This window comes from Apodemus sylvaticus, chromosome 2 (assembly GCF_947179515.1).
Source record: "Apodemus sylvaticus chromosome 2, mApoSyl1.1, whole genome shotgun sequence".
NCBI classification, from domain to species: Eukaryota; Metazoa; Chordata; class Mammalia; order Rodentia; family Muridae; genus Apodemus; species Apodemus sylvaticus.
This window is the reverse complement of record NC_067473.1, coordinates 149,168,417-149,188,347: the sequence shown is the minus strand read 5'-3', so window position 1 is coordinate 149,188,347 and position 19,931 is coordinate 149,168,417.

The following is a 19,931-nucleotide window of genomic DNA, read 5'->3' as shown; positions in this document are numbered from 1 at the left end:
TGGTTACTGTAAGTAGAAGAATTGAAAGAAAGAACAAACAAACAATAAACCCGCATTCTTATAAATCATAAGGAAATCATGGACTGCTGTCCCATTAGGCAATGAAAACCCTCGCCTGCCAAATGATGACTGCAGCGAGAAGAATTAGCCTCTCCCAGGGCTGAGCCCCCATGGGTTGTCCAATGCAGAGTGGTCTGGAACCATATACACACAAAAATGGACTCAGCACGTTGTATTTATATAAAAACTTTGTGCATACATAAACACTGTATTATTATTGTTATATATGTCTGTGTATGGGTGTAACAACAGTAAAGCCAAAGAGGCTATCAACCTGAAAACAAGTGGGGAGGGACATGGGAGAGGTTAAGAGAGGGTAGTTGGGAGGGACTGGAGGGAAGGGGGAAGTGATCTAATTCTATTTCAATTAAAAACATATTTAAAAAAGAAAGGAAAAGGAAGTGTCTGCCTGCTAAAGCTCTCTTGTGAGAATTTGGTGGGTTTACTCTGAAGGACAGATAAGGGCGACAACACATGCCTGTCTTGTTTTTCTGTTGCTGTAATAGAAACCAGGACCAAAGCAAGCAGGGGAGGGAAGGCTTTGCCTTGTTTTATAGGTTAGAGAGCAGTCTATCCTTGAGAGGCGTTGGGTGGGACAGGCGCTTTGAACATGGAGGAGAGCTGCCTCACTGCTTGCTCCAGGCTCTTTCAGATGCCTTTTCTTCATACAGCCTGGGAGTGGATACTACCTAGGGATGGCGCCATGCACAGTGGGTCCTTCCACAGTTAATAACTCGAACATGCCCCTACAGATATGCCCAGAGGCTAATCTGATGGAGCCAATTCCTTAACTGAGGTTCTCTCTTCCCAGATGTTTTAAATTATAATCCAACAATAAGGGATCGCAGCATCCCAAAACATTGTTAACTATGACATCAAGATAAAGGAAATTAGACCTTCATTTTCCCGATATGTTGCAATAAGCTGTCTAAGTGAAATATCCTTTCCAAAGGACCTGAACATATAAATGAACAACACTCCAGATTTATCCTCTGCTTACAGGAAAGCAGGAAGGGGTGTAATAACATGCTGATACCAGCTCAGACAGTCAACTCTGGTAGTGTTGAAGCTTTACAGGAAAATCGATCTGAGTTTTCTAATTAGTAAGTGACAAGAAAAAATAAGTAAAAGCCCCAAGACAAGGCAAGTGTATTTGTTACTTGTCTAGCTGTGACATCGGAGAGAGCCTTTACTTTGGATCCCAGTTTGAAGATGCTACCCATCACAGTGGAGAAGCCAGAGAGGAAGAACTTAAAGACGCTGGCCACTTAGTGTCCCCAGTTAGGAGGAGGACACCAAGGAATGCTGTGCTCAGCTAACTTTCCTTTTATCTAGCTCAAGAATCAAGTCCTGGAAAAGGTGGCAACTTCTTTTTACAGTGACAATTCCCACCTCTATTAGCCTAAGCAAGATAATCCCTCACAGGCATGCCCAGAGGCTAAATAAATTTCATGAGTCTCCAAGATTCCCGTCATGTTTAGAGTCAACAATCAACACTGACCAGTACACTGAGACTTAAAGAACATCTTCAAGGAAATACAGACTAAATGCAATGGGCCAATCTTATTTGGATCCTAACTTGTTTAGGTTCACTCTACACAAGCATTCTAAAAATAACCAGAGAAATTTTCACACTGCCGAGACATTCCATGACATGAGGAATTACTGATAGGTTTGTTAAACAGAATAAAGATACAAGGGGTCTATTAAGTGTCCTTATCTATTGGATATTAGAAGTGGAAGGCAGTTTCTGATTAAAGATAATATCTGGGGTTTATTTTAAACTGTCCCACTGCATAATGAGAGTAAGTTTAAAAGGCAGGGAGAGAGCAAATCTCTCACTATCCCAACTGGAATGCTTCGGGCATGTGGTACCAGTTATAAAGATTCGGGCATAAGCAGGTATCTGCAGGCCCTGGTCTTGTTTGCATCGGCTCAGGGCTGTGGAATGCAGGACTCTGGCCTGGACATGCACTATTTTATTTCTCATGGGATACTCCAAGAGACAGCACTCCCATAGTACCCCATCACCCACCTGTAGCCAGATGGCACGGGACCAGAGGAGATTCTGGCCCTCCAAGCTTGTAGCCCTCCACGCTTTCCTTCCTTCTCCCCAGTGCTTAGCTGAGACAGCAACCTCTGTATCTCAGTCTCAGTGAGGAAGCCTTTTGGGAAGGACTGTTTTCTCTTCTCAGCATAGTGAACATCTTCCTTTGGCTACTGGCCTTTCATTAAGGGACAAGTGTGGCCACTGCGGATGACTGCTTCTTGAATCTGAAGACAGGAAGCAAGTGCAGGACAGCAGCAGGATGCCTCCAAGGTCGATCTGTCTGTGAACTAGACTTCTCCATTCAAGCCTCCCAGCACTCTCTCATTCACATTTTGTAAATATCCACAAATATTCACAGAGATTTTATTACATGGCGGGTACAAGGAATAGGTTGTAGAATATGATATATAAGACATGGTTCTGATTCCCAAAAGGCTCATAGTAGAATGGGGTTTGGGGACAAATGCACAGCTTCTTTCGGCCAGGAGATCAGGCTTACGCCTACATTTCCATTACCTAAAGAACGCTGATGTGAAAGGCTCAGCTAGAGGTTAACTCCTCCTCCCAAGAATGATCAATATTGTGCCAGCATCTATGAAGGACTTCAGGTTAGATAATTTGGGGCAGATCCTGAATAGGAAAAGCCTTGGGACAGAAATGATGGCAGTCATTCCAAGCAGAGAGCTACACTGCTCAAGAGAGGGAGGCCGAGCAGAGCTCCTGCAAAGAGAGGCGGAGGTCTAGACTTCCGGCTCTCATATAGATGTGCTAAATGATTGTTTTATAGGCTGATTAGCCTGTGGACACAAGCACACAAGCTCCTTTTACTGAGTCAGAGGCTCAGTTTGCATCTCTACTGAAATTTGCATCCATCTCCCACGTGTTACAATTTGGGAAAACAATACCAATGAATTTGACATGCACAGGCAGTGCCAGTCTTCCCATAAATTTGGCTATTTGGTTCAAGTGTCTTCAGGGCAATTATTGACAGCAAGAAGATCAACACATCTTATCAGGAAATAGATTCTCAGACGAAACAGGGCATATTACCAGTAGAAGTCATCTAAGATTATCAAAGGACTCCATAACTAACTTTTGATTTTATGACATTGCTTAGCACATGGTTATGTTGCATTAGTAGACTATTGTTATTGGTCAGAGACAAAGTGGCTATAGAAAAGAAGAGCTGGGTGATAAAAGCACAGAAATGCGAGCAGAGATGCATGGGGAACCCTAGAGGTCAAAAACACTGAAAACCTTTGAAGGGAGAGAAACGGACTGAAACAACAGGGAATACAAGCGAGCTTGCAAAGTAACAACACAATCTCCCCAACTGAGCTGCGAAGGAGAACAGGTAATGAAAAGAACTAGGGGAAAACTACAAAGCTATAGAGTGCGTGTGTGTGTGTGTGTGTGTGTGTGTGTGTGTGTGTGTGTGTGTGTGCTAATACTTGAGGAGAAGGGAGAGGAAATGCTGGAGTATTTGACATAGTGTTTGCTGAGAAATTCCTAAGATCAATGACATACTTCAAACTACCAATCCAAAACAAAAAACAAAAACAAACAAACAAAAACAACTCAGAGACACTAAATAGGACAATTTAAAAAAATTTAAAAAATTTCTATACTTGTTCACAAATCAGAAAAACAGAGACAAAGAAAACTGAACAGAAGTCAAAAGGAAAAAAAAACTTATTACAGAGGAACAAGACAGTGAGCAACCTTTAGACTCTCTTCAGAAACCATGTACATAAGAGTGTGGCATGAACAAAGTGTTGAAAGAAAAAAAAACAAAACCCAAACAAAACACTCCTACCCACCTGGAAACGCCCCCATCTGCCTGGAAATACCCTGTCCGCCTGGAATGTGCCATGTGCTGAAAACTGTCTTTCAAAAGTGAAGGAGAAAGAAAAAGTTTTTAGGTAATAGAAATAAACAAACAGATTTGTTTTTAGTGTATATCTGCCTTATATGAACTACTAAAAGAAGCCCTTCATTGACAAGAGAAAGATATAGTATCTCCATAAAGGAAGTAAAAGTGTTAGTAACGGGGAAATGAAAGGTTCAAGTGTGATTTTCTTCTTCCTAGTTCAGGTAGATGGCTGCTTAAGACCACACTGCATGCTGGGAACCAGGATGGGGCGCTCACTGCCTAAGGACCGGCATACTGAGGCTGTGGACGGAGGCAAAGGAACTCCACAGTGACCATGAGAGTGGGATTCTGTTGGTTGTAAGTGCAACCACCAAATAATTCCATGAAATAAAAATAAAGAATTGATTCTTTTAAAGAAAAAAAGAAAGCAGATGCATTATAAAGATGCTAGATGTTAACTAGAGAGCCGAAGTGAGAGACAGAAAAGAAGCCGCAGTAAAGGGAGCAGAGAGGCAGCAGCGGCAAACACAAGAGCTGTTGGTCTGAGTACATCAGCACTAGAGACCTAAGAGTGCCACCCCACTCCACCCACCCCACCCCACCCCACCCCACCTCACCCCACCCACCCCACCCTCCTTACCCCACCCCACCCCACCTCACCCTCCTCACCTCACCCCACCCCACCCTCCTTACCCCACTCCACCCCATCCCACCTCACCCCACCCTACCTCACCCTCCTTACCCTACCCCACCTCACCCCACCCCACCCCACCCTACCACACCCCAACCCACCCCACCCCAACCCACCCCACCCTACCTCACCCACCTCACCCCACCCCATCCCACCTCACCCTCCTTACCCTACCTCACCCCACCTCACCCACCTCACCCACCTCACCCCACCCCACCCCACCCCACCCCACCTCACCCTCCTTACCCCACGCCACCCTATCCCACCTTACCCCAACCCACCCCACCTCACCCACCTCACCCCACCCCACCCCACCTCACCCTCCTTACCCCACCCCACCCCACCCCATCCCACCTCACCCTCCTCACCCCACCCCACCCCACCTCACCTCACCCTCCTTACCCCAACACACCCTACCTCACCCACCTCACCCCACCCCATCCCACCTCACCCTCCTCACCCCACCCCACCCCACCCCATTCCAAGGCAGCAACCCCAGGACCCTAATGTACAAGACCCTGTGTTTTCTACTGAGGCCCAATACAATGGAAACAAAGCTTAAGAACAAAACCTAGATATGAAGAAACGTCATGCTAGCCTAGGACATGGGACTCAGTACCTTAGAGCTCTTGCAAAGGACCAACAGACCTGAATTGGATTCCTAGCCGCTACTGTGAGGCAGCTTACAATTGTCTGTAACTCCAGCACCAGGAAATCCAACATTCTGTCCTTGCTTCCATGGGTACCTGTATACATGCGATGTAAACGTAGACACACAAACACACAAAAAAATAAATATTTGAAAATGAAAAGTAGAGCAGCTTTATTGATTTCATGCCATGTTAACTTTAGAATCAAGAACGTTATCTAGGATAGAAAGAACACTATATAAGGATATTGACCAAGAGTCTGAGAAGACATAGCATACAACCTAAAGTATGACATAATGTCGAAATGAAGAAGACCTAGTAGAAGACAAGGAGAAATGGATGGACTCAGCACTATAAATGGAACTCCGATATCCTTCTGTCAGTAGGGACAGATCCAGCAGGCAGGAAATCAGCAAGACACAGAGAGTGGAACAGCCATCTGTCAACAGGACCTAACTGAGGTTTGTGAAGCATCTCATCCAACAACTACAGAATACACATTCTTCCCAAGCTCTCAGGGAACATTCAACTAGATAGGCCGCATTCTGGGCCACGAAACATGCTGAACAAATTTAAAAGTATATAATTCATACCAAATATGATTTCAGACCACAATAGAATTAACTAGAAATCAATAACAGAAAGATAGCTGGAAATTTCTCAAATATTTGGAGATGAAATGTGTTTCTTACTGAAATCTGAATATTTTAAATGAAATAAAAAATATTTTGAACCAAGTGGAAATAATGACAGCTTTTTAAATATAATTTGTGAAATACTACACAAGGAGTGCTTAAGGAAAATTTTATGGCTCTGGGTGAATGTAATAGAAAGGAAAATATATAAACAAAATGTGTAAGAAGAGGAATGTAAACCTAAAATGAGCAGAAGAAGGAACCAAACAACCACAACCAAACTAGAACAAAAATGAAAGACATTTAAAGCACAAATAACTGAGAGGAAGATGAATAAAGCTAAAAGCTGACGCTGAAAGGATTAATAAAACTTCTAGCCAAGTTAACCATGAGAAATACGGCTAGAGAGAAAGCCATATTTCAGAGAGACAGAGGAGGGACAATTGCTGCTGGTCCCATGGGCGCAGGAAGCTGGGTGAAGGGGCACACATCTGTAATCCAGCACCCGGGAGGACTGTGCGTTCAAGCCTGGGGGGGGGCGGTGTGATCATAATAAAGTAATATTTGAACAACTCTAGCCTCATAAATTTGATAACTTAGATGAAACAGACCAATTCTTTGAAGGAATGCAGAAGATACGCATCAAGGAAATGAGAGGTTATTTCCCGGGGCTGGGGGGACATCAGCACATGTTGAGAACTATAAGATGCAGATACTGATACGATCCAAACCACTTTAGCTCGCAATTAAAGAAACCATTATCATTTGCAAAAAACGCGTAACCGTTTGTGAAGGGAGAACAAAAGACCAAGCGAGAGGAAGTAAAGCCAGGGCAGCTCGTTGCTTTTTAGTGGAATATGACCAATAAAGAACCACCTACGAGGGAACGTTAGACTGCTTCAGACTGCATGGCATGATAAAACCAACGCTATGATAAACTACGCTAGAAAATTCTAGATAGCAATGTTTTCTTTTTGGTTTCAATGACACTTGGAGAAAAATATGTAACTGGGTAAATATTTCTTAATGTTTTGATTAATCGCTTAGTCTTAACACAGAGGGAAGCTTCAGGAAGCAAGCAGAATACAGTCCTGTTCTCTCCCCTTCTTATTCAAGATTCTTATCAAGGAATGGAGTTGAAATCAGGAATGAATTCCTGATTCATATACACATGTACACACACATTTTATGAAAATGTATGTATGTATGCATGTATGTATGTATATGTACACTTACATATAATTATCATCTATCTGTCTGTCTGTCTGTCTATCTATCTATCTATCTATCTATCTAGGAACAAAGAGACTAGATAGAAAAGAGTGTGGTTACATCATCTAACAAAGACACGTGCCTAACACATCAAAAATTCCATACCTCATGAAGGAAAACTCAGATTCAAGATTAATCACATTGTTGAAACAACTTGTGCAAAGTAGGCTATTTCAAGGAATGGTGAAAACTGCCCTCAAATCTAAGTTCCCCAAAACTTTGTCTCCACCAAAAGCTATTGTTGCAAAGAAGCAAATGAATCCTAATCTCGTTGTGGCCACTGCTTTCTGTACAGTCCACAATAAGAGCACAAAATTCATTTCCACAGTAAAAAGTGTGTACAAAGTAGGAGTAACAGCTCAAAAGAATCAGATCAGGTGCCTCCACAAATGAAGGAGATCAGGTAGCCGCCATTGCTGTTCACTATGATGGACTGAGGCAAGAGGGAGGGGCCTGATTTCAGAATCAGAGTTACCAAAGCTCATACACTAATGTCATCACATACTGTTAGATTACATTTAAAATGTCCCCCACAGACTTGCACATGAGAACACTTTGTCCCCAGCAGATGGCATTGTTTCAGAAGATGTTGAACCTTTGGGAAAGAGAGCTGAGGTAGCAGAAGTGAGTTATTGTGACTATAAACTTTTCTCCAGCTCTGGCTAAGTTCTCAGCTCCTTAAATTGTCAAAATAGGAAGAAGACACATTGCAAGTTCCTGTCCTCATGTGTTGAGCCTTCCCCACCATGATTGACAGGTCTATCTGAACCATGGGCTCAAATATCTCTTCTCTCTGCCAGGTATTCTGTTACAGAAGAAAGGAAAAATAATTAATACACTCATGAACTTTGAGATCTTTCCCAGCTACCAAAATGAGTCGAGACTGTGAAATGGGAGAGTATCAAGAATAACCAACCCTAAGAGCTCTTGCAGTGATCATTTATAAATTTTGTAAATAATCTGACATACCAGCTACAATGTTGAGCTTACTATTAACTGAAGTTTCCATGCTTACTGGGAAAAAGTAAAAGCTAGCCCACCTTGGAACGTTAAGCAGATTTTAATCAATATTTAGACACTTTTTGAATGCCTGAGTCATTAAGTTACTAATCGTGTGATGTAAAGAGAGGAATTGTCAGATGGCATGTGACATTCAGATAGCTAGTTCACCTCACTGCAGCTGGAGAGTGTGCTTGGCTGTGATGCAGACTGAACCAGGAAGCTTCTAAAGTCACTGGGAAGCAGGATATGAAAGGTAAAGGACATACTGAGATTTGTTTCATATATTTTAAGTACTCTCTGAGGATGATGAATTCATAATTTTTAAAGAAGGATGGAGAAAAGTTAGACATTTTAGAAATAAGGACTTGGTATGGTGGTTTGAATATGTTTGGCCCATGGAGAGTGGCACCATTAGAAGGTGTGGCCTTTTTGGAGTAGGTGTGGCTTTGTTGGAGTAGGTTTGTCACTGTCAGGGTGGGCTTTAAAACTCTCATGCTAGCTGCCTGAGGGGCCAGTCTTCTCCTAGCATCCTTCAGATGAAGATGTAGAATTCTTAGCTACTCCTGCACCATGCCTACCTGGATGCTGCCACGTTCCTACCATGATAATGTACTAAACCTCTGAACCTGTAAGCCAGCCCTAATTAAATGCTGTCCTTATAAGAGTTGCCTTGGCCATAGTGTCTCTTCACAGCAGTAAAACCCTAACTAAGATACATAGGTACAACAAAACACATCCTGATAACTGATTCCATACCACGCCAAAACCGATGGCAATTGAGTGCCATGAATTCTCTACTCTTCAATGTCTTCAAAGAGAACTCAGATGGAAAACATTGAAAGAGATTCCTACACTATTGCTAATTGGATTGAAATTATTTGGGGGTTATTTTAGATATTTTAAAAATATCCTTGATCAGAATTTCTTCTATTTATTCCATAGTATCCCACGTTTCCAATTCCATGATGCCATATCTATGAAATTTAGCTGGATGACACTACCATACCATTTGATGCAAAAGTGATTAGTACTTGCCCTCCAGAATGCTGCCTCTATCTGCTGAATTTATTGATCTATATTTGTACATATAGGTTAAGACAGGTCAGGGATAACATGTTCCAATGTTTAGGTTTGAGTCACTAGGGAGGTGAAGTTCTTGCTCATAAAGAGTTAGCTAGTGCATAATCTCTTCAGGGACCAAGTTGCTACTTGACAGAAGAACATACTGAGAATGCAAACAGCCTGCACAAAAGAAAGCTACATGGAGAGACAGGCATGAGAGAGACCTGATAACATCTTTTAAGACCTAGCCTTTCCGTGGATTAGTGACACAGTGAAAACCAATATTTTGATTAAAGTAATTTGAAACAGGTTTCTGTGAAAAGAAAGAAATGTTCCCTTGGTTGCCAAACAGATACAGATATTTTCATAAACAAAGGCCTTGTATCTGCTGATTCTACATGTGAAGAAGATTCAACTAACAGTGGATTGATAATGTCAGAAAAAAATTTTGACAATTACAAACATTATCATATCTTTTCTCTTGTCATTTTTCTAGAAAATACAATATTAGTAATGACTTGCCTAGCATTTATATAGTAATTACACTATGCATTGTAAATCATCCAGAGATGATTTAAAGTATGTGGGAAGATATATACATATGCATATACTATATCATTTTGAATATAAGAGACTTGAGCATTTGGGGATTTGGGTATCTAGTGGTGAATTCCTAGAACAAATCCATCATGCATACCAAAGAATAACTGCTTATGAGAAAACCTCCTCCCACTCTAAAAAAAAGTGGATACCACCTATCAATATCATACATACAAGCACTGCCTCTTTCTTGCACAGGCTCCATTTGTGTGGAGGTATGAAGCACACATGGACTGTGCCACCAGAAGGGTATGAGACTGGTGAGGTGGAAGCATGGTCAAACCCCAATACCTGCTCTGGAGCATGTAACCATGACACCCAACTAAGGTGACCATGGGCATTCGGTCATGGAGCCCAGCATCTGGAATGCCTCTCCATGCTAATGAGGTTTCTCAATAGTTTTAGCTTTCAGCCAATGACCTTCCCTTCCCGAATAGTCTCACACCCTTCCTCCAAATTATAGAAACTCTAGTTCACCCTGAATAAACCGTATGCATCCAAATCCACTCCCAATAAAACAATATGAACAAGCAACGATCGTCTCAGAGAGCTGCTTCATTAGAGATCGCCACAGGGAAAGCCCCATTCTAAAAGCTGCAACACCATGACTTCCGAAGATGGCCTCTCTCTTCTCCCAGCCCTCTGGCACTCAGCACTTGCTCCCAACCTACAGGAATCCTGCCTGTCCTGGACTCCACTTTCCTCTTCCGGTCTGCTGTGCAGTGATATCCGACGCCCCCAAATGAAATGCAGGGACTACAGACTGCCTGCCCCAGACTCTGCCTTGTCCCCCCCACCCCCGAGCCAGTGTATCAGAAGCAGAAAGGCAGAACATGGGACCACAGAGCTGTACTAGGTAAGGCGTCCCATACTCTTGGCATCTCCTACATCCTGAGACTCCTCCCTTCACAGATTTGGCACAGTCCACTCAGGAGTTCCATGAGTGAGTCTGACCCCACTTCACAATACCTGGCTTCTGTGTCTTTCTGAAATTATGGGGCTAATTTCAATTGCCCACTTATTTTTCAGTCTTCATACTTGTAAACCCAGTACCATATGGATGACAATGCAAAGTTCTGTCGCCAGCTTGAGATGCCAGCTTAGAGCATCTATGGTAGCTCCTGAGATACCTGACTGAGTTTGGGAAAACATTTCCCTATGGGGCCTGGCTCAAACAGGATGCCCTGGAGGCTCTCTCTAAGCACTATCTTGTCAGGTAAAAGTTTTTCAAGTAAGTTGGTATTGTCACACCGAGACAGCTGGTCTGATTCTGATCATATATTTATATATGCTAAATATTGGCTCCCAAGATCTGTTTGCTCCCCACACCCCACTGCCATGAGCAGATCTTCATGAATACCAGGTAATTCTATGTAAACCTTGCTCTCCAATTTGACTGGTCAATAAAAGGCTAGAGCCTGTGATTGGGCACTAGAGGGAGGACGGTGGGAGTTGAATTACCGGGCTTGGGGGTCGCAAGTAGGCACAAGAGAGGAGAGTAGAGGATATGAGGTGGAGAAGGAGGTGGAGGAGGCCACCATGAGAGGAGATGGACCATGAGCATGTGACCTGGAAAATCAACAAGTAACAAGAGACGTTATGGCTGAGAAATGTTAGAATAGCTCCAAACCAGCCCAGTCTAGGCTTATGGTTTGTAAATAAAATATTTGTGTGTCTTTTAGACGGGCTAGCTAGAATGCCTAGTTCCATTCACAAACAACAATGCAAGGAAGTAGCAAGTGCTGGAAAAGATGCAGAATGACTTTGACCCTGCACTAGGTCACTGGTGGGAATACAAAATGCAAAGTGGCTTTGCAAAGCCGTGTTGTGGGTCACCAAAGATTAAAACATAACTCCCCAAAGGACCAGCCAAATACAATTAGTGGGTGCAGAGCCCACACACCAGAAAGCAAGATCTTGAAGATAGATTTATGTCCCCATATTTGCAACAGTCAAAAACTGGAAGAAAGAGAAAAACAAAATGTGGTATGTCACATGCTAAAGCAGTATCATTAATTCTTAAAAAAGGAAGAAAATGTGACACATCCCAGAACACAGGTGAAGCCTTGAGTCACTCTGCTATCTCATAAGCTACTCATTATACTGGGAGCACTCTGCTATCTCATAAGCTAATCATTATACTGGGAGCACTCTGCTATCTCATAAGCTAATCATTACACTGGGAGCATTCTGCTATCTTATAAGCTAATCATTATACTGGGAGCACTCTGCTATCTCATAAGTTAATCATTATACTAGGAGCACTCTGCTATCTCATAAGCTACTCATTATACTGGGAGCACTCTGCTATCTCATAAGTTAATCATTATACTGGGAGCACTCTGCTCTGTCAAGTAAGCCAGCCGAAGTGAAACTCCATGTAATCCCAGTTATCTGAGTTAACTAGAATAGTAAAATTCGGAGAGTGTGTTGGGGGTAAAGGGGAAGTTTACATTTTACAAGATAAGATATCTGGGATGGACTAGACAAGTGGGTATACCTACCACTACTGATATGTTTTAAATGGTTATAATGAAGAAAACAGATTTTTTTTCCCTTTCCCAGCAGCTAACACAAGGTATGCTAACCACACTCTATCTCAAGCCCAATGCTCATGAGTAGTTAAGTGAGTTTTTAATTTTTCATTGTTGTTTGGAGTTGTTTTGTTTTGTTTTCTGTTTTGCTTTATGGCAGGGTTTCTCTGTGTAGCCTTGGCTGACCTAGAAGTAGCTCTGTAGACCAGGCAGACCTTGAACTCATAGAGATCCACTTGCCTCTGCTGGGATTAAAGGAATGTGTCTCCACCAGGCCTGTTTGTTTGTTTTTAACATAGATAAAGAACTAGAAGCTGGGCAGGTAGGCTTGGGGTGGATCTAAGAGGAACTGTGGGAAGAGAAAGAACACAGTCAAAATGTATTGCATGCTCATATAAAGCATGGCTCATCTGAGTCACGCTGTCATGGAGCTGTCTCCATGATCTAATTTGCATACAGTTGTCCCTATGAGATAGGAGCGTCCCAGGAAACAAGCCTTCCAATGGCATTTTGAACACATTTCAAGGTGCAAGTAGAAGATAAAATGTAGGAAGGTCTGGGACTGAACTGAAGTTTGTCTCAGATCTGAACCGTCAAAGATGGAGTGATGTAATCTCTAGGAAGGACACATTCCTGAGGAGAAGACTAGTCAGCATCACACAGATGGAAAGAAACCCGTTTGATCAGGATTCAGAAGACACTTGGAGCCTCCGCTCAACAGGAGGCAAGAACACACACTTCTGAGCCATGAAGTGTAGCCGCAGAGAGGGAGAAAATGTCCTGTGCAAGTGTTTACAGTCTCCCACCATGACCGGGAAACCTCCATGGAATTCACCCATAAAATGATTAATTTCCATCAAGATCATTTCCTAATGAAATTTCCAAGATAAATTAACTGCAAAAATGTACATTCAGGTACTAAATGAGCTGACCTCCAGAGCACAAGGGTTAGATCTAACCCAATTAAATGTTGGCAGCAGGCTGATTTACAGGTTCAGAGACATTCTTAATACATCCTTTTTTGACTGAAATTAGACACAAGATCCAGTGGTCTCTTGGGGTGACTTAAAATTTATGACTATTAATGAGAGAATAGTTCATTTATCTAAAGGGCTTAGGCAAAATCTTAAGAAGATAACAAACAACACATTCCTTTCATTACTACATAAAATTGCTACCAGCTAAGGATTGTTATGTAAGAACAATGGGGGGGAGTTTTATTAATAGATGTGAAACAGTATGTAGCTTGGAAAGGGAAACATATTAATAGTATATACTGAAGTTCAGAGTTGGTGGAGATAAACCCACCTGAAATTGCAAGCGGAGTTTATCTGGGTGGCTATTTAGAAAAGGGTGTGTGTAGGCTGCTGAGATAACAAAGATGATCCGGGTTTTAAATATAAAACTCAAAAACTTGATATTCTTGTGATTGTCTTTCTGTTCCTGGGACAAGATACCTGAGAAAATCAAGTTAAAAGGAAGAAATGATAATTGTGGCTCACATGGAGACCTTAGTCTTGTATTGGAGCCTGTGTTCGAGATGCTCACCATGGTGTGAGGTGAGGATGGAGAAGGCTGCTTACCTTCTCATACAAGGAAGCAGGGACAGAGACAGGTGGGAGTTGAGGCTCGAGCGCCACCTTCCAGGGCTTGATCTGAATCCCCTGTTCAGGGTCCCATTAATTAAAAGCTCCACTCCTAATAATACCAAAGGCTGGTTACCAATATTTTAATATACCTTTGAAGATATTTTCAAACCACAGTGGATTTGAACCAAGATGAATTTTTATATAACATTGAAGGGTAGTAATTTCCAGACATGTTCCCAAAAGCAGAACCCTCAAAGGGAGGATTTAGAAACCTATTAAATATACAGATACTTATTCTTTTCAAACACCCCTGTGGATAGACACAAAACAAACTATGGGTAGACACAAAAGGACAAAAGGCATCTCCGTAAATCCTCCAAGCAGAGAAAATAGACCCATATCATTGAACTGCAGTACAATTGTATACACATGCATATTTTCATCTCCTCGTTCCTTTCCAAAACAAACAGAAAACCTTAAGCCTTAACACTTAAGACATTTTAAAATAAAGCAGACATGAAATTCATGGCTTACAGCAAAGGGAAAAAACTCTCAAAATCGTGGCTGAGGGAAGCTCAGTAAGTGCCAACTTCCAGCCCTTGCACCTGTGCCTGGGCCAGCAGCACCACACATCGTTATTTTATGACTTCCAAAGCTTTGTGTTAAGTCATGGTGGCAAATGGAAGCCAGGTTTACTTTTATGTTCTTTGTATTTCTTGGATGAAATCTCAAAGAAAACGTATCACTCAAGACCCAGTACTGTAACTTGGGTGACTGTAACTGATGCTCAGCAGGGAGCATCCTCAGAGGACTTTGACCAAGTTTCCAGGTGATTAAACAGAACAAGGAACATCTGAAAAAAGATGGGAAAGCCAGGACCCAGAATCAGAATCCAGAGCCTTCAGGGAAGGGAGCTCCCACATGTGAACAGCTCTCTGGGACCTACAAGCCACCATTTCTTGGACCATCTTCTGAGTCCAGGGTGTGCGTACAGGCCAATTACCTGATCCCTTGTCCCTGTTAAATGCTTTCCTCTTTCTAGACCTTCGAGGAGACTTCTGAGAGCCTATCCTTACAGACTGCTTTCTCTAATAATCACATCTTCAAATCTCTCAAGAAAGTAGCTAGAGGCTCGGGATGTAGTGTGGTTGACACAGTGCTTGTTTAGCATGTGTGAGGCCCTGGGTGGAATCCTCGGGTTACATAAACTGAGCATGGGGTTCAGTGGAACTTCCAGCACTTGGGAGGAGGGAGGAGACTAAGAAGTTCAGGGTCACCCTAGTCTACTTAGGAATTTTGAGGCCAGCCTGATACATGAGATGGGAGAGGCAAGGAAGGAGGGTGGTGGGGTGGGGAGAGAAAGAATGGTAGCTGGGCCTGATGGTTAATGGGTGTCATCTTCAGACACATAAGGGGACCACCTCTTCCTGGGCACTGGGCATAGTTAAAACACTGTTTGAATCTCTTAAAAGTCTCTGTTAGTGTTAACAATAAGTCCTTTAAGTCTATTTTGCAAACACTCTTGATTGATGTTCATTTTCCTACAAATAAACACAGACACTGGGGATGAGGTGCTTGGACCTCCTCGTTAGCAGATGTTGGACTTCCCCCTTGAAGCTCTGAGCAGAAAGGCCAAGAGCCAAGCTCACTAACCTCAAGCCAGCAACAGCCATACCAAACACTCCATAGACCCACGACAGCTACACAGAGGTGGCAGCTGATGCTCTAGCCTCTGAAAGCACCACCCTGGCCAGTTCGCTGTAAACAGTCTCAACTATGGCTTCTGCTATCAAAAACCTTGATGAACTCTAGATGACCCTGGTATCATCGCTGCCTAAGCCACATGGAGATGAGGCCCTTCTCCGGGTGGAGGGACTACTGTCTCAGTTCTAATAGTCATGTTGTGATTGGTCCCAGACATAAGCCCTAGGGACTGTGATTGGTGCTGAGGCTGTAGGTCTGTGGCTATGATTGGTTCAAATACTTTCCTTGAGCTATGTAGCCTGTCACTCAGGCTCACACTGAAGTCCAGGAAAAGGATTTTCTCAAATAGTCTTTTATCTCTTTTTCTTTTCATTTATGTTTTCTTTTTCTTTCTTTCTTTCTTTCTTTCTTTCTTTCTTTCTTTCTTTCTTTCTTTCTTTCTTTCTTTCTTTCTTTCTTTCTTTCTTTCTTTCTTTCTTTCTCTCTCTCTCTCTCTCTCTCTCTCTCTCTCTCTCTCTCTCTCTCTCTCTCTCCCTTCCTTCCTTCCTTCCTTCCTTTCTCCACCCTCCCTTTCTATCTTTCTTTCCTCCTACCCTCCTTCTCTCCTCCCTTCCTTCTCTCTCTTTCTCTCTCCACCCTTCCTTTCTACCTTTCTTCTCTCCTTCCCTTGCTCCCTTGTCTTCCTCCCCCCACCTATTTTCGGTAGTATGGGCTAAGTTGGTGACATGAAGCAGCAGAGACTGGCAGGTGGCACTGGCAACGCCCACTGTTGAGCATTGGCAGCAATGCAGCCCCAGCACGTGCAGCGGTCTAAGCAGTAGGGACTCAAGCTGTGAAAGCAGCAAGGACAGTTTGCCAGCTCAAGAAGCTGCACCGACCATGGAGGTTGTCTCCAGGTTGGCGCCTGACAGCTCCACTCTGGGCTCTGTCAGGCATCCAGCGTTTTTCAGCACTAACCCTGATATCTGATGTCACTCCCTGTGTGGATTTCACAGCAGAAATGGGTACAGATCTGTATTCCGTCATTCCTGGGCTCATGCCTGAGTAAACTGCTCCCTACTGCACCTGGTTTTCTGTTCCTGAATGGCCCACTGAGTCCTATAGACTGCTCACACCTGGCTCCCGAATGCAGTCCTGGCAGAAGCAGGTTCTGCTGAGCAGTCCAAGAGGTGTAAGAGCAAAGTTAGAAGAGAGAACTGCTGGTGATAAAAGAGAAGACAGTATTAGAGGGAAGGAGTCCAGTGAGAAAAGGTGAAGGGGAATAGGGGAGTGAAGTGGGAGACTGATAATAAAAAAATAAATATTTGTATGAACATGTCACAGTGAAACTTGGGCCTTGTATGCTAACAAAAAGAAATAGCTAAAAAGCTGTGAGGGGCCAGAAGAGTGGACCTGCAGGACCTAGTGACCAGAGAGATCCTGAAAGCTGTCAGGTCTTTAGGGCCAAGGTCTTCAGAGTCAAGGGCCAGGGACCAGAGACCAGAGGCCAAGGGCCTCAATACCCAAGGCTGGCACAGCTGAGGTAACGGTTGCAGGTTCTCACACTTGAGGGTGTGGCTTACACCAGATCACTTGCCTGTGACCAGGGCTCACTGCTGCTAAACACTGGCCCGCCTTTGAATTGCTCTAGCCAGGCCACCCCTCACTTTAGATAAAGCAGAAGATCCTCAGCCGGCTGACTGGGACAGGAAGCCAGGGTTCACAGTCATCGTGGGCTACATCATGGGTGCAAGGGCTGACTCCAGCTACATCATAAAACTGTCTCAAGATACAAACCCAACACCATTCAAAGAAATAAAAGAACAAAAAGCCCCAACCACCAAATGTTCTGTCACTTCCCTTCTTTCTAGCTGACTGTCTTTCTTGTTCCATTGATCTTCAGTCACCATCTGGACTCCATGATCACCAGAGTTGCCTAGATAGAGACTTTCTGTCCTGGGATAAGCACTATCTTACTTCATAGCCTTTAAAATCACTATAGATGTCTACAGTTGCTTCCCAATCCCCTTTCCACTCTTGTGACCCTCTAAGGCCGTGGTTCTCAACCTTCCTAATGCCTTGACCCTCTACAGTTCCTCATGCTGTGGTGACTCTCAACCATACAATTATTTTTGCTGCCATTCCACAACTGGAATTTGCTACTGTTATGAATCATAATAAATATCTGCTACATAAAGGGTATTTGATATGCCATTCTTGTGAAAGGGCCATTTGATCCCCAGGGGGATCAAATGTTCTCCGTTGGACACAGAACATGTTGCACACTTATAAAATAAACAGTAAAAATGTAGCTTAATTGAATAGTTGGATGAACTGATGAGAAATAAATTTTAAAACCGTTATTCAACAGCTCTTCCCTCACGACATTTGACTTTCTGGAGCTATCCCGGCAACATTGTGAGAACCTTCCTAAAGGTAATGATAATGCCCTTTAAGAATCTGAAGAATTCGACATAATTTGTTATGGGCCCAAATGTAGCTCCCAATTCAGAGTTTTAACAATTTTCATTAAATCCAGGGAAAATCGGAAATAACCTAAATACCCAACATTGGAGGTTAATAAACAATGGGACTTTGGTGCAATGAAATTTCAAGCAACCACTAATTATTCAACTTACATAGTCTCAAAATAGTGTTTCAGATGGTGTTTAGTAGACACATGCAAAACAAGGTGAGTTTAGACAAATTCACATCATGTGTATTATGTACTAAAAGGACATTTCATAAGCTCTGCTTGCCTATAAATCTTGAGTCAAGCGTGGGTGTCAGGGGGCGTGATAGGACATGAAATGGCATGGCATTTTGAGGAACAGGATACTGGGCACAAAGGAAACTGAACTGGAAATTGGCAGATGTAGACCGTGAGTTCTGATGCTAGGCTGTCAAGGGAGTTTTATTCTGGGATTCGAGGTATGCAAATCAGGTATAACAGCACAGGAATGGAGTCTAGGACAGGGTCAAGGGGATCTCGAGAGTGTTAATAGATACACTTTCAGGGAGACTGGCCTTAGCTTTATTTAACTGTGCCTTTATTTTGTGTTGGTGTCAGGGTAACATTGGCTTTGCAGAATGCCTTTTCTATTTTATGGATCCATTTGAGGAAGGTTGGTGTTGGCTCTTCTCTAAAGGTTTGGTAGGATTTGGTGTTGAATCTCTGTGGCTCTGGAGAGACGTTTCATTACTGCCTTGCCCTTACTGTTATGGATCTGTTGAAGTTGTTTATGAGATTTTGGGTTGATTATATTAGGTTGTATGTGTCGAGGCATTTCTCCATTCCTTTCATTTTATTTTTAAGCTTGAGGGGATATATATATTCAAAGAACTCCCTAATGGTTTTCTGTATTTTATTGAAATCACTACTAACTCCTTCTTTACCCCTAACTTTACTAATTTCTCTGTTCTCCCTTTTGGTTCTGCTTCGCCAATCTTGTTTGTTTCAGATAACCAATACCCTAGTTGATTCTGTGCACTTTTATTTAGTCTTCCTTTTATTAATTTCTTTCTATATCTTTATTATTTCCTGTCTTCTGTTGCCTTTGTGTAACTCTTGTTTCTCCTGGTCCTAGACATGGACTATTAAGCCATTTATTTGAGTTTTTCTGAATATTAGTTTGTTGGTTTTTTTGAGACAGAATTTCTCTGTGTAGCTCTGACTGTCCTCTGGAGAAGGAGGCTGACCTTGAATTCAGAGACCCATATAATATAAGCAATCATAGTTATAGGCTTTCCTCCTAGGACTGCCTTAGCTGAATCTGAACTGTTCCACAATCTGGGAAGTTGTGCTTCCATTTTTATTTGATTTTAGGAATTTTTACTTTCTTCCACGATTTTTTAAAAAAATATTTACTTATTTATTTTATGTATATGAGTACACTGTAGCTGTCTTGAGACACACCAGAAGAGGGCATTGGATACCATTACAGAGAGTTGTGATCCACCATGCAGTTGCTGAGACTTGAACTAAGGGCCTCTGGAAGAGCAGTTAATGCTCTTAATTGCTAAGCCATCTCTCCAGCCTTTTCCGTGGTATTTTTAGTGACTCACAGGTCTTTTCAGAGTGTCATGTTCAGTCACCGTGTTAGTATAGTTTCTGTGGTTTTCCTCACCATTGATTTCTAATTTTATTGTACTATTATCTAATAAAACACAAAGAATTATATTAATTCTTTGTATTTCATAAGGCATGACTTGTGACATAAAATGTAGTCT